The sequence below is a fragment of the Tachysurus fulvidraco genome, chromosome 6 (genome assembly GCF_022655615.1).
Source record: "Tachysurus fulvidraco isolate hzauxx_2018 chromosome 6, HZAU_PFXX_2.0, whole genome shotgun sequence".
Taxonomy (NCBI): Eukaryota; Metazoa; Chordata; class Actinopteri; order Siluriformes; family Bagridae; genus Tachysurus; species Tachysurus fulvidraco.
Window position 1 is genome coordinate 22,612,492 of NC_062523.1, and position 11,390 is coordinate 22,623,881.

The window sequence follows — 11,390 nt, forward strand, 5'->3', positions numbered from 1 at the left end:
GTGGACACCGCAATGAATATAAGGCTATAGCGCAAAATCCAAAATGGTAAATTAACACTTATCCAGTGCAGATCAGATGGATATAATAAACTCTGTCAGAGTCTATGTAGCATTGTATGTGTTAATTCAACAGCATAAGCTACTGCAGCAGCAGCAACGACAACAACAGCAACAAAACAAGAGTTAGTGTAAAATTTAACATTTCAGATATTGTGGATGTTGATAACAGAGAAAAAGAGCACGTGTCTGCTGGAAGAAATGAGAAAAGCGTATAAGTATGGAGCTGTACTTACTGCTCACGGCGTGTTGGTATCGGGGCTGGCCGTTGAGAGGGCTCTGTCCATTGAGTAAAAGTAGTGAATCCAGGGCTGAGCTGCTTGCTGTTCGCGGCTGGCGGGAATCGGCTTGGTGCAAATATCGGTCGGCTGAAATCGGCTCGGTGATATCGGCGGTTTGACACTTAGGCTGTGTGTGAGCGCGGGACTGGAAGCCAGTGTCTAAAGCAAGGAGGCGGTAGGGATGACTGGAGACAGAGCACAGTTTAAAGAGAGAGAGAGTGAGAGAGAGGGTGTGTGTGTGTGTGTGTGCCCGCGCGCGCGCGCGCGCGCGTGTGTGTTGTGTGTGTGTGTGTGTGTGAGAGAGAGAGAGAGAGAGAGAGAGAGAGAGAGAGAGAGAGAGAGAGAGAGAGAGAGAGAGAGATCCGAGCAGCAAAGCGGCACAAGTTCCCCTTAACGGAAGTGCGGTCTGTTTTTGTCAGCCGTGAGCTCGAGCGACTAGTTGAGCGCGGTGCGAGGAGACAGACCGCGTGCGCGACAATCCGACTGAGTCCGTCTAGGGTGCGCGAAAACGAAAGGAAAGGAAGATTAGGTGGCTGCTACTCAAAAGCGACGGATAACAGCAGAAGTCTCTTCTTCGACATAAAAGATCGAGGTCGGCCGCGTGTGAGTGTGTGTCACTTTCAATCTCTCCCGTGCCAGCGGAGCGCTGACTGACAGAGCGCAGGAGGGACTCTGTGTGTGTGTGTGTGCGTGTGTGTGTGTATGTGTGTGTGTGTGTGTGTGTTTGTGTGTGTGTGTGTGAGAGAGAGAGAGAGAGAGTGAGAGAGAGAGAGAGAGAGAGAGAGAGAGAGATAGAGAGAGAGAGAGAGAGAGAGAGAGAGAGAGAGAGAGAGAGAGAGAGAGAAAGCAGGGGGGGGTTGTCAGATCCAGTTTTTTAAATCCCATACATGCCCTCTTGGCAATAAAACTCCATAGAGTTACACCGTGATCATTTCATGTGGTCTTTGCTTGCTTTTTTTCATGTTCACACAATAACTGGACCTGAACACTTGAACAGCCTTTCACTATCTTAGATTAATATGTTATCTGGTTATTGAGTGCAAACATTAGTAATACTTTCCCCCCGCAGGTTAAGAAGTAATTGGCCTTATGCAATCGACTGTTAATATGACTTAAATCAGAGGATGATCAACTGCTTGTGTCGCGCTCTGTCGCCCCGTATTCACATCCCGGTTAATAGAAAACCATAATACCCGTCATTTTCCCCCAGGACACTGGTAAGGTTAAAAAAATCTTGTTTGCATTTGGAAAGGATTCGGATGAGAATCGAACATCTCTCTCTCTCTCTCTCTCTCTCTCTCTCTCTCTCTCTCTCTCTCTCTCTCTCTCTCTCTCTCTCTCTCCCCCCATCCCCATCTTTTTGCCCAGGTTAAGCCCGTTAAATTGTTCTGTCTACCATAATGTCAATATGTCAATATGGCAATCAGGACGTAGAAAGTTAGCTGAAACAACATCATGCAGAAACCTGAAATGAAACATCGCCATTAAATCCAAAACGTTTTAAACATCTCAAAAGATTTCTTATAGCTTCACACCTATCTGAAAATGAGACCCAAAGCATTTCCAGCTCAAAATAAATTTGATCGAACCCCGTTTAGAATCCAAGCATACACATAAGTATGGCACTAAAACAAATTCTTCGCATGTGAAAACATGCCTGGCAATAATTATCATATAATAATCATGCCTGGCGATTCTGATTCTGATTCTGATTCTGATAAGTGCCTCTCTGATCAATTCACACAACCCACCACGGTCACACAAAATAGACCTTACCTTCTTTAAAAGTGACTCCAGATGCTCTCGATCATTTCACTGAGCTACACAACTGTGAATGTGCTGAGAGGTGGAATAAGCGGACTGTAATATGTCTGATTCTTCAGCATCATCCCACACTATTGGCTATCCGATGATTATAGGTTATTATAAGGCGATAATAATATGTCCACCATACGAAGACTACAAAGTATTTACCAGCACAAAGTGATGGCAGGATAATAAGCGCCTCGGTTCTCCCCAGTTTAGATGCTTGTCTATTATTGACGGAGAATTTGCACAAATGAGCGACGATGTTAGTTGGGGTGCGCGTGTGCGCGTATGCGCGTATACGATGTTTTAGGTGGTCCAGCGTATGTAAATTTGCAACGTAAAACTGTACCATGATTCTGAGATAAAACCTGGGGATCAAACACTGAACTGTAGACACAGCTCGCATCCCAAAGCCAGTAAATCAACATACTGTGGTTTCTGTCTCTTAAAAAACTTCACAAATGAGCTTTCTTGTTCATTCCAATTCAAGCTTTCGTAAACATGCTAATGCATTAGAAACGGATCGTCAAGCTGTTAACCTGAACCAAAATTAAAAGCCGATTTCTGAAATACTTTGTTAAAATAGCTTCTTCATGCTTGAATATAACAAAATAAAGGGTTTTGATTAAGTATACGGTATATGAAATTATTTTTTCGTTAAAAAAAGAACAACGACAACACAATCAACTCCACTACTACCACCACCACCACCACCAACAACAACAACAAAATAATAATAATAATAATAATAATAATAATAATAATAACAATAATAATTTATTATTATTGTTATTATTATTATTATTATTATTATTATTATTATTATTATTATTATTATTGTTATTATTATTATTATTATTAGTAGTAGTAGTAGTAGTAGTAGTAGTAGTAGTAGTAGTAGTAATGGAAGTAGTAGTAGTAGTCAATTAGGGAATTACAAATTAATAATTGGTTACTCATCCGTTCGATTACTACATATAATTCGAACATTTTTTTTATATATATTATATTATATTATATTATATTATATTATATTATATTATATTATATTATATTACAAGTCATATGATGAAATTTTAATATTCATTTCGCTGTCAGTATTGCCTATGTGTCACCTGGCCATGTGTATTAAATTAAACACGAAGTTATCTGACAGGTAAAAAGGATAAACAGTTACAGTGACCTGACTGTAGTCTGGTTTTCAATAAACCTGTCCATTAACGGCAGCTCTAATATCGCATCAAACCTTTAATGCTTATTTTTTATGTTTTATTGTTATATTAAAATATGGAATATTTCCCAATAACGGTAACAAACATTTAGCACAGAACATGGATCCGGTCGTAAGTATTATTGATCAGAAAAGAAGCATAAAATTCAGAAAATATAGCAGGATATCAGAAAAATAAAGGTAATGAAGTTATTTGTGTTTTACAAAAGGATTTATAAATAGATTTTCTGCAAGATGCGTTTCGTGGTTAGGGCGTTTTACTTGAGTCGGGTTTAATATCAGTTATCACATTAAAATATCGCCTTCGACAGTCCAAGTTGTGAATCATTTGACTGCTAACAAAACAGCAAACTCTTTTGAGGGGAGAAAGTTAATCGGTGTAATGAACATGGTTTATTATTATTATTATTATTATTATTATTATTATTATTATTATTATTATTATTAGTAGTAGTAGTAGTAGTAGTAGTAGTAGTAGTAGTAGTAGTAGTAATTTTTTGTTGTTGTTGATGTTGACGACAGTAATTGTCTGGTGGTTAAAGCACAGCGGGGCAAAAACCCACTGTCTCAGAATGAACACTTGAACAAACACCTGGTGGAATAGGCCCAAGCTGGATGAAACAGCTGGATGACACCGATATGCTGCTCCACGACCACATCTGTTTTTTCCAATCTCATAATCTAAGGCATTTTTTAAAAATGCGCAAACACATAAATACATACATACATACATACATACATACATACATACATACATACATACATACATACATACATACATACATTAAATAAACCCAAATATATATATTTTTCTGTAAGCTATTGGAAAAATCTGCAGGCTAAACTCAAGTTTTTACTTTTCAAATGTTTTCTATCATCAGCCCAGTATATTTTTACAACCCGTAACGCTTTTTGCAGTGACTAATCGTTGAAAGTGTTGCCTTTCCTTTCTTTGCTAGTATCTGATATACTAGCTGGTCTGTGAAGACGTATGTATTATATTTAAGACCTATTACTTTTATGCACTCCATTGTATTACTTATTCTCGATGCCAACACCAATGTTGGCATCGAGATACATATTTTATAGTCAATATTTTGACTCTATATGCTTTATAAAAGAAGTGTCAGAGTCCAGTCCCGAAGGTCATCACGAAACTTCATTCTAATTTGAAGTTTAATTATTAATGAGTGATTTTTATACTGATAGTAATAAATGGTTTGGTTTTGTGTGTTAGAGGAGTCAATACATCTCTGTATGGCAGCAATGCTCTATGACTTGAGACTGATGCTATATACATGTGTTTTTTTTTTCATTCCCTTTTTTAATGAATATCATTTGTAATTTATCATGGATTATTGAAATTAAATATATTCCAACACAAAAGCTGTCTTGTACATGCTTAGGTTACATTTTGTCCCTCTGGAGAAAGCTCTGATGAAAATTTCTGTGAACCCAAAAAAACTCAGAAAGCCTTTCCAAGTACAACTCTGTGAGGAAGAGAGGAATCCACAACTCTAAACAGAACCACTGAGGAATACTTGAATGTCTGTGTTTTAAAGACTGTGGTGTATTTGTTAATAAAACTAATCCAAGCACAATCCAGCAGAGCTTTTGTTTGTTGGGCCTATAATATAATATTACCGATGTAAAAATATTTTACATATGTAAGATATAAATTACATTTACTGTGTAAAAATAACCGAAATGCTTGAACCATGCAGCATTTTTTTAGTGAGGCATAATAATAATAATAATAATAATAATAATAATAATAATAATAATAATAATAATAATAATAATAACAATAATAATAATACCAAGCTGAAGAAGAAGAAGAAGAAGAAGAAGAAGAAGATTTAAAAAAGCAGAAGTACCTTTATCTTATTTAAATCATAGTTTCTTACATTTGAGATCTTAATCTCAAACAAACAGATTCCTAAGTTTAATGCAAGTATGTTATTATCTTCATCACACATTTTTCTGTAGACCTTCCTGTTTATTTCACTCCATGTCCCACTTTTGCTATATCAATAGTCATGTTTTTAATCACATGGCTTCAGTACCAGCTCTGTCTCAAATTTAAAAGACTACCCAAGGCTCAGTTTCTGATTATCGTGTAAAGTCATAAGTAGCTTCATATTTGCCTTGTGTGCTGGTGACCCAGATGAAGAACTACATTTATGGTTGAACGTGTGTAACGATGCACTATCATGCACCCCACAGCAGGGGAGGAGCTTGTAGCAGAACATCATGATGGTTTCGCCACGTTTGTACAATCATGTGTATTTAATGCTATTTCCCGTAATTACAAAAATAGCTTTTTTTCTTTTTTAACCTTTTAACTATTATGATGAAACCACATTTTTTTGTAGCCTAGGAACCCACAAAACTCATGTTACATACATATTCTTCTAGATTCAAAAACCTAAAACGTCTACAGTTTTGAGCATCAGGTACGTCATTTGAGAAAAAGCTTAGTTAACAGCAATGTCCACTCTATTTCTACGCCTATAAAAAATAAATACAGATGCCCTTATTTAAAGCAAATTAAACTGATTTGTAAAGCCTCCCAACCTGTAGGCCTACTGAATAATATTTATACTATACAAATCTATACAGTCACATAATGACGTTATCATGTCAAATTACAGCCGATTAAAATACATGAAAAATGTGAGTGATGCTATACCCAAGTCTGATTAGGACAGAGGAAGGTCGGAAAATAGCACAATCTAGTGTTCGGTGTAGGAACTAACCCTTTGACTTCCAGCACACACACACACACACACACACACACACACACACACACACACACACACACACACACACACACACACACACACACACACACACACTGAACTGTATTTTAATTATCAATTTTAATCGCATTAACCCTACATGCTTATTATTGAAAATAGTTTTTTTTCTTCTCCTAAACAGATTGCAGAAATGGCCGTCAAACATAAATCGAAACTTGAAAATAAGGATAACATATGTTTCGCATAACAAATATACTTTACATACTCATTATAATACGGAAGAAAAAAAATGAAAGAAGTGTAGAATGTTTTGAAAAAAAGAGAAAGAAAACAAAGAAAACGAACTAATTGTTTGGAAATAAAGTGAAAAACATTGATAATCATTATAATAAATAAATAAATACATAATAATAATAATAATAATAATAATAATAATAATAATAATAATAATAATGATCCTATTTAGATTATAAAAGTACAACATTTCTAAAAGAACATCTCAGTTAGAGTGGACAAACGGAGGCGAAGAGGAGGTTAAATGTGTTAATCTTTTCTGGGTTAGCAAGGAGAGTGGAAGATGTCAGAGAGTCGTGCTTTACCTCACTTTTAATTAGCACCGAAAGCGATTAACGAGAGCAGAAGCGGCAGCGATTGAGCTCATAACCTCCTCCACTGAAATGAGGCGCTTTAAATACAGACTCTGTACCTAGCACACTGATCTAAATGATATGTAGAAAACAACGTATTTAAATCAATTAGGATATATTATTGTCGCTTTTGTTTTCTTTAAATCGTTATTATGCGACTGTAATTCTATCATAACAAATTCATACTGTTTTATGTTTCATATATGGTTTACTGAATTTTAAAGAATGCTTCGAATTTTCTAGTCTTTTTCACTCTATGTATGTTTACGCCTTTGGCCAATTTATTAAATAAACTCACATAAGGCCTTATCCATAGCCTAGAGGTCTTGAGTATTAGAGAAAGATCTTATATGTCTGTGCTCCGTTTCTCCCTGCTCTTGTCTGTACACATATTAGACGGATAGACAAATGACCGGCTAAAATGATCTTTTCCCAAATAATGTTTTCTCAATAGTTAGGGTCCATTTATGTTTTAAATGAGACTAATATGAGAGGCAGCTGCGCAGAAGAACCTCCAACCTCAACAAATTACCTTCTTTAAGAGGTCACGGCTCACACCATCCAAACGCTTTAGGCTCACACTAATCGGTCAACCCCGACCCGTAAACTGCATCGACAGTAACAGTAGTGATAACAATTTATAATAATAATAATAATAATAATAATAATAATAATAATAATAATAATAATAATAATAATAATAATAAAAATAATAATAATTTTAAATAACAACAATAATAATAATAATAATAATAAATCTTCTTCTTCTTCTTCTTCTTCTTCTTCTTCTTATTATTATTATTATTATTATTATTATTATTATTATTATTATTATTATTATCGCATTAAAATTATTCTAAAAGAAATTGCTCTCATACGGAAATACTAATATATGCATTAATTGTGTAAAGCAGACAAAATATACCAGAAGATCGATGAATATCCTATAAGCTTGGCAGCGATGGCAATACTTAAATAAAGATATACTGGATTAAACGCAGAGGAATTCGCTGTAATGATGCATTATTGAATGCAATTTTATTCATTTTATTATTACTTACAATTCTTATCGTTAGATCATTCATATATTTTTGTGCATATATTTGCACAATTAAATTATGGCATGAAGACATCCAGCAAACGAGTGTCTACAAAACCTAATAATAAATTATTCACATATTTAATTCAGCTTCGCAGACTGGTCCAACTTAACTAAGAGTATGGTTGGCTTTCTCACGCTTTTTCCAGCATCAGTGAGAGCAAATTAAAGCATAACGAAAACTGAATTCTAAAACCCCAAAGCTCTGCACTCTCCTGCGCTCCAAGTGACTTTGAGTTGAAATTAAATCCGCTTGAGCTAAACGCGACAAGCATAGAGGGTCGGGGCTCCAATACTCTGCACTGTGTCATCGGCCACAAGTGTTTGACAGCTGAAATTATCTGTAAATACTTCATTAAAGTACGTATGAGTTAGCCCTTCTACCTTATGCCCTACACCTCTGCTAAGATACAGCAAACGGGAACAGACTAGAAACAAAACTGGCTCGTGTTTTGAGGGACCCAAACTGTTTTAATTATTCCCCAATGAATTGTGTAAATTATCCTATTCAGGGAAAAATAGACCCAAAAGAAGTGTTTAATTTGCCTTTAATATGTTACTGTTTTGAGTGGTTTCTGATCCATTTGCAAACGAATTCATCTTTATTTTTCATCTATGTTTCACTGTCTAACATAATCGGTGGATAAAACAGACTATGTTCACGTTAAATATATAAAGTGTGCACTATTCTGGAAACCTCGATGTTTATAAATAATTATGAAAACAGAGTTCATAGCATTTTGCAAGTTCCTTTCCACTCCTACACTCCCTCCACTGGATATTACCATGCAAATCACAAGGTGATCAAGAAGCAAATGTCAGGTTTACTTCCTTGTCTCTGCCTGAGATCTTTGCTATAATTTAGACATGTCGTACATGTGTGTTATCACATATACTCACATATATCCACATATTTCACATGTATCCAGTATTACAGTAATACGGATGATTCTTGATTCAATGATTTAACTAGTAGTTAAACAACAAATAATTTAATTTTCTGTGTTCTAAATGCATGCACTCAGTCACTTGTATAGCATGTTCCTTGCCTTGTGCCAACTTCATTTAGCCGAAGTTCATTTATTCAATATCATCTTAAAAATGTTGAACTGATAGGGCCACGATCCAGGTCTCAAATCACCTGCTTACTTATCGTTTAATCAATTCTCTCCTAGCACTTAGTACTCCTATCTTTTCTCACTAAGGTCTTCATCTGTCTGAAAACTGCTAAAAAAACCCTCAAATGTCTAGACAAAGGATCAACGTTGACACAGACAGATGCACTAGACCAAGTGAGAATGTAAAGGTCCTTATCAGCTAATGAGGGTAGTTAGTGAGGTTAGAGGTTAAAAGGAAATGTTTAAAGCTAGTGATGCTAATGCTATAGATGGAGTCAGTAAATTCAGAAGGCTCAGTGTCCATTGCTTCAGTCTTGGAGAGCAAGGACAAAAATTTATTCTGCTTTCTCACGCATAGAAAACTAAGCACATTGCTGTGACACGTGAGCAATTAAATGACAACTGTTTCAATACAGGCCATGAACCCAAACATCACGTGCACTGGTGCAAAATCTCAGTAGAAAGCACTAGAAAAGTGTGTCAAAAAATCTTGGACACTGTAGACATCTTAGAGACATGAAACTTTTAGAACAAAGATGCTTCTAATTTTGCTTTGTTCAGACAAATAAACTTCACATTGTAAATATGAAATTTTTGAAAATATTTAGTTGTACCTTTACTTTTATCCACCCAGTTTATTTTCAAAAACATCCAAACAAGGGCTATGTGCTTATTACTTACCACGTTACATCAGAATGGAGGGGTTGTTAAGAATGCATTGGATTTGTCTTCCCAGCTGGCTTCCTTGACTTGCATGCGTTTCACTGAATGCATGACTGACAAGAGAATGGCCTTGTGGGTAAACAAAATGGGTGTACAACTTTGAAGATCTGAATGCGGAACTTCCCATGACTGTTAGTGTCAATCATTTACTGCCAGTCACCGCAAGAAGACAGTCACAACATTGTAAATGCCTCAGGTTTGCTTGTCGCAAAGCAGACAGACACCAGCGAAAGTATCTGATTACCCACTGCTGCATGCAAATTAACGATGAAATTGATTAAGGCATATTGTGAGGTAGTCCATGAACCTGAGGTTTGAGGTTGATGAAAGGAGGCTGATGGGGGAGTGGCTGTGGAATCCAAAGAGAAGACGGAGAAGGAGGAGGCCGTATTTGTTTAAGTAGGGAAGGTCACAATCAGTGAGCTGCATCTACTATTAAACATTACTGAGCCTAGCCTTTACATTCTAAATCTCTGTTGGCACTGTGAAGTTTTCCAGAGCAGTGGACTAGATTTCTGTGGCCAGAGAGACAGAGAAAGGAGGGGGAGCTGGAGCCAGGTCTATTATGTCCTTATTAAAACTCCAATCATGTCTGAGAGCTCTGGTCTAAAGAAACCCCCAGTCATAGCACAAGATGGAAGAATTTGATACGTCTGCTTCACCGGGATGCCACTACAGACTTAATTTTATGTTGTTTTTATGTATGATGACATGTTTCAGCAACATAAACATGAATCATAAAATTAGCTTGGAATACAACTGCACAGCATATCATAGCATATTTTAACTTTGCTACAAATTGTATCAATAGAAACAAAAACAACTACAACAACAATAATAATAATAATAATAATAATAATAATAATAATAATAATAATAATAATAATAAAAGCAATTGTTATTATTATTATAATAATAATATTATTATTATTATTATTATTATTATTATTATTATTATTATTATTATTAGTAGTAGTAGTAGTAGTAGTAGTAGTAGTAGTAGTAGTAGTTTTAACTGTTCACTCAGATAATTTAGAGAGATAATAATTAACCATTTATGTATCAATTGAAAAGTAACCCACTGATTTTGACATATGAAAACCAATGAATGCTTAACAACAGATTTTCTAATATATACTTTTAATAAATTATTGTGAGAGTCAACAGCTTTGTCATTTCCTTTTCAATGCATAAAAAGAAATTTGTGTATGCGGGGGTGGGGGTGGGGGGGCTTTGAAGTGAATATATACGATAGTGATGTTTGAGGATTTTTGATTGTCCTTAAAAGAGATTGTAAGAGTCAGAGGTCACAGTAGTCCTGTGATCCTGTGTTTGTTATTGCTTTCTTGCCCTTGGTTAGGTTAACACAGCATGGCCCACTCAACCTCTCTCAGCCTACACTGAAGAGGGAGGCGTGACCCTCTTAAAGGTGTTGATGGGACCCTGGGTCGCTAATATAAAGTGCTGAAATGTTATCCTCTCTGAGAGAGGGGAATGAGCCAAAGCACTCACTACTACTGCAGGAGGCCATTGTGGATATCAGGGTGAGTTATTGCTCACTGCACGTGGCAGCTGAAGGGATGTTTTTATAGGGACTTGGCCTGAAAAATATAAGAACTGACCAGCTGGTTCATGATCAATACCACCTCAGCACATATTTTGA

General features: G+C 35.9%; 1 protein-coding gene across 7 annotated transcripts in view; it reads right to left on the bottom strand.

Annotated features, from left to right (window-relative positions):
• Window positions 1–9,770, bottom strand: part of satb2 (SATB homeobox 2) — a 45,341-nt gene extending 35,571 nt beyond the window's left edge. For 4 of the 7 annotated variants that reach the window (XM_027179631.2, XM_027179626.2, XM_027179627.2 and 1 more), the window contains exons 1-2: window positions 1,874–2,027; window positions 294–1,010 (exon numbers count right to left, since the gene is read on the bottom strand). The gene's annotated coding sequence lies outside the window, so the exon portion shown is untranslated. Of the gene's footprint in view, window positions 1–293; window positions 1,011–1,873; window positions 2,028–2,114; window positions 2,389–9,685 lie in introns of those variants that run through there. The other 3 variants (XM_047815000.1, XM_047814999.1, XM_027179629.2) reach the window with 3 other exon arrangements.
• Between the last annotated feature and the right edge of the window lie 1,620 nt (window positions 9,771–11,390).